This window comes from Danio rerio, chromosome 23 (genome assembly GCF_049306965.1).
Source record: "Danio rerio strain Tuebingen ecotype United States chromosome 23, GRCz12tu, whole genome shotgun sequence".
Lineage (NCBI taxonomy): Eukaryota > Metazoa > Chordata > Actinopteri > Cypriniformes > Danionidae > Danio > Danio rerio.
The window spans coordinates 48847501-48852500 of NC_133198.1; the positions used below are offsets into that span (position 1 = coordinate 48847501).

At 36.3% G+C, this 5000-nt stretch overlaps 1 protein-coding gene across 6 annotated transcripts in view; it reads right to left on the reverse strand.

The window, feature by feature from the left end:
- LOC101882071 (uncharacterized) overlaps positions 1–5000 on the reverse strand; it is a 34343-nt gene that overhangs the window by 19114 nt on the left and 10229 nt on the right. For 3 of the 6 annotated variants that reach the window (XM_073939469.1, XM_073939471.1, XM_073939470.1), the window contains 2 exons: positions 2025–2141; positions 1858–1903 (listed from right to left, as the gene is read on the reverse strand). The gene's annotated coding sequence lies outside the window, so the exon portion shown is untranslated. Of the gene's footprint in view, positions 1–1450; positions 1732–1857; positions 1904–2024; positions 2309–5000 lie in introns of those variants that run through there. The other 3 variants (XM_073939468.1, XM_073939467.1, XM_073939472.1) reach the window with 3 other exon arrangements.

The window sequence follows — 5000 nt, forward strand, 5'->3', positions numbered from 1 at the left end:
ATCAGTGAACTGCAGACATAGACTGTTATAACAATGTTATAAAACAAAAAAACAGAATTACAGATGGATGGATGGGTTGAAAGATTAAAAGATAGATAGACAGACAGACACACGGATGGATGGATGGGTTGAAGGATGGACAAAGGGACAGACGAATTGATAGGTTGAAGGATGGATGGATGGATGGATGAATGGATGGATGGATGGAAGGGTTGAAGGATAGACAAACAGACAGGCAGATGGATGGGTGGGTTGATAGATGAATAGATAAATAGATGGATGGGTTGACGGAGGGGACAGACAGACAGATAGATGGATGGAGGGATAGATAGATAAATGAATGGGTGGGTTAATAGATGGATGGATGGATGGATGGATAGAAGGATGGATGGGTTGAAGGATGGATGGACAGAAGGCTTGAAGGATAGATAGGACAGACAGACAGAGGGATGGGTAGGTTGATAGATAGGTGGATGAATGAATGGATAAATTGATGTATAGATGGGTTGATGGACGAACGGACAGATAGATAGACAGACAGATGGATGGGTTAATAGATAGATAGATAGACAGACAGGATGGGTTGATAGATGAATAGAAGGGTTGAAGCATAGAAACATAGACAGTCAAGCAGATGGATAGTGGGTTGATGGATAGACAGATGGATGGATGGGTTAAAGGATAGATAGACAGAAAGATAGACAGACAGGCAGATGGATGGGTGGTTTATATGGATGGATGGACAAATGGAAGGGTTGAAGCATAGACAAACAGACAGACAGACAGGCAGATGGATGGTGGGTTAATGGATGGATAGAGAGAAAAATGGATATGTTAAAGGAAGAATGGATGGATGGAAAGGTTTAAGGATAGACATTAGACAGACAGATGGATGAGTGGGTTGATAGATAGATGAATGAATGGAGGGATAAATAGATAGATAGATGGGTTGATTGACGGATGAACAGATAAATATATGGGTTGAAGAATGAATGATAGATAGACAGACAGACAGGATGGATGGAAAGATAGACAAACAGACAGACAAAAAGACAGACGGATGGAGTAATGGGTTGATAGATGGATGGGTTGAAGGACAGACAGACAGACAGGAAGATGGATGGGTGGGTTGATGGATAATATTAATTCTATTAACTATAAGTTTAATAACAAATGTTTTGCACTTTATTCAGTGTCACGCACGCATACACACACACACACACACACACACACACACACACACACACACACAAAGATCGTCTCAGGAGTCAAGACCATTAGACGTTGTCTTCAACACACATCCACTGTTTCCTAAATAATACATGAGAATTAATATAAGGAAGAGCACAGAGGGTTTATAGGAGAGAATATCTGATGATCTCAATTACTCCTAAATAAAAGCTATAAGCCAATCACTATATTCAACACTGTATTTAGCCTAGTCACTTACCAGTAGTCAAAAGTGTGGTTTTACTGTTATTAAAAGAAGCATTTATTCAATCCAAAGCACAGCAGAACAGTAAAACTAAGAAAAACAACACATTTAAAATGCTATTTAAATCAAACTATTATTTTCCGGGCTTAAAAAGTATCTGTAGAAATGTTATTATGACAAATTTAGTCCCTCAAACATTTCAATCTCCAATAAAACTTAAACAACATATAACCAATTACTAAACACAAACAAACAAACAAACATTAGTTAACTTAGCTTAAACCCAGAAAACGACTAGCTGCACGGGTTTGAGCAGCTGCATCATAAAGATAACAAGCTTTTCTTCAATTCAAACTTAATGCATTACAATTTATTGAAGTATAAAACTAACTAGACAACAGCATATTAATAAACAAACTTACCTTTATCAGCTATTTTACAAATAGTTTCAGTAGTATGTCAAATCAACTGTAAAACAAAAACAACTGAATTACGAAACGAAATTATATTATATCCTATTTATTATATAAACTATATAACTAGAAACTACATATGATTATTTAGCGTATAATTAATAACAATACACTACCTTAATTTCAATCATGATCGAGTGAGGTGAATAAAAATACATTCCTTGTGTCCGTGCGGTGAGGCTGACAGTTTTCGCGCATGCGCAAAACACGCGAATACAAACGCGCGCACTCATCTGTAAACACAGTAAACAGTCATGTATTTTATATTAGCACAGAGTCATCTAGAGCACATCTAGTGTCGAGATCTACACTAATCACCCCATGAAATGATGCGCAGTGCAAATGTTACTTTCTGTAAAACTTCACTCGAGTGTGTGTGTGTGTGTGTGTGTGTGTGTGTGTGAGACTGATAACAGCTCCGCTTGTCACACCCATAGACTGTCGGTCATAATGACACTTAAATGCGCTTTATTTACATGAATATTTGACATACAAATGTTCAAAATCAGCACAAATTACACATGATAGCATATAGCCTAATATAAACTACAGCCTTATCATTTGTATCCTGTCTTCATGTATAATTTTCGGATATATACATTAATGGGTTCCACACAATGCTTGTCCCAACACAAATCGATTAAGTTTACTTAATCATTTTTTACAAATTGATGTGTATTGAACCTAAAACAATTAAGTTGTTTCCAAAAACTATGAGTTGAACTCATAAGTATTTCAAAAGTATTTTTTGAGTGTACATACATATTAAGACGGACATATTTCACCGAATGAGACCTTTTCTTTTTTCCTCTGCATTGTTTCCAGCATATCCATCTTTCTCTCTGCACGCGTCTGGAGACGATTATCATCTCATGCTTGACTGAACCTGATTTCAGCACTTATTTATTATTTATATCAAAATCATGTGCTTAAATCCTGCTTAAAAAACACAATAACAACTAACCCAAACTCACACACAGCATCTCCTGTATGTTCTTCATCTCCAGACAGACGCAGATATCAGAAAAACAGTGAAAAGACGATAAAGTGAAAGACTTACCATTTATATTCCTGATCTTTTTCGACAAGTTTTAGTTTAATCACTGTATAACGATACGTAAAAGACATTGTGAAATTATAAAGGATTTCACTTCTGAATCAAGATGTTTTATTCTGGTGACAGTAATAAATTAAATTGACAAAAGTAATTTTAGATCCATGATAAAGGTTAAATTATTTTTCAAAAACAAAACTTTAACGAATCAGTTTTGATTAAACACACAAATGATATTTAGTTATCTCTAAAAAAACAATGATCTATGTGTATTTGGGTTAAAGCTTAGACTACGACTATACATATTTTCATTAACTGTTAACGTCAACTGTTAACATCAACTCTCTTATTGCCAACTCTGTTAGTGCCAACTCTGTGATCGTCAATTCTGTTACTCTCAACTGTTACTGTCAGCTCCGTTACCTTCAACTCTGTTATTATCAGCTCTGTTATCAACTGTTACCATCAACTTTTTTACCATCAACTCTGATACTGTCATCTCTGTTAGTGTCAATTCTGTAATTGTCATATTTGTTATTGTCAATATTGTTGATGTCAACTCTTTTAGTGTCAACCATGTTGGTTTCAGCTCTGTTAGTGTCAACTCTGTAATCATCAACTTTGTTACCGTCAACTCTGTTACTATCAACTCTGTTACTATCAACTCTGTTATCGTCAACTCTGATATAGTAAACTATGTTAGTGTCAACCCTATTATCGTGAACTCTGTTACTCTCAACCCTATTATCGTCAACCCTATTATCGTCAACTCTGTTATCGTCAACTCTGTTACTGTCAACTCTGTTATCGTCAACTCTGTTACTGTCAACCCTATTATCGTCAACCCTATTATCGTCAACTCTGTTATCGTCAACTCTGTTACTGTCAACTCTGTTATCGTCAACTCTGTTAGTGTCAACCCTATTATCGTCAACCCTATTATCTTCAACTCTGTTATCGTCAACTCTGTTACTGTCAACTCTGTTATCGTCAACTCTGTTATCATCAACCCTATTATAGTCAACTCTGTTATCGTCAACTCTGTTATCGTCAACTCTGTTACTGTCAACTCTGTTAGTGTCAACCCTATTATCGTCAACCCTATTATCGTCAACTCTGTTATCGTCAACTCTGTTAGTGTCAACCCTATTATCGTCAACTCTGTTACAGTCAACTATGTTATCGTCAACCCTGTTATCATCAACTCTGTTACTGTCAACTCTGTTATCGTCAACTCTGTTACTGTCAACCCTATTATCGTCAACCCTATTATCGTCAACTCTGTTACTGTCAACTCTGTTATCGTCAACTCTGTTATCATCAACCCTATTATAGTCAACTCTGTTATCGTCAACTCTGTTATCGTCAACTCTGTTACTGTCAACTCTGTTATCGTCAACTCTGTTATCATCAACCCTATTATAGTCAACTCTGTTATCGTCAACCCTATTATCGTCAACTCTGTTACTGTCAACTCTGTTATCGTCAACTCTGTTATCATCAACCCTATTATAGTCAACTCTGTTATCGTCAACTCTGTTATCGTCAACTCTGTTACTGTCAACTCTGTTATCGTCAACTCTGTTATCATCAACCCTATTATAGTCAACTCTGTTATCGTCAACTCTGTTATCGTCAACTCTGTTACTGTCAACTCTGTTATCGTCAACTCTGTTATCATCAACCCTATTATAGTCAACTCTGTTATCGTCAACTCTGTTATTGTCAACTCTGTTACTGTCAACTCTGTTATCGTCAACTCTTTTATCATCAACCCTATTATAGTCAACTCTGTTATCGTCAACTCTGTTATCGTCAACTCTGTTATCGTCAACTCTGTTATCGTCAACCCTTTTATAGTCAACTCTGTTACTGTCAACCCTGTTATCATCAACCCTATTTTCATCAACTCTGTTATCGTCAACTCTGTGATTGCATACCTGTCAACCCTCCCAATTTTCCCGGGATTCTCCCGTATTTTACAGTTCTATCTTGCTATCATCTCGTAAAGGGATTTTCCCGTATTTCTTCCGTATTT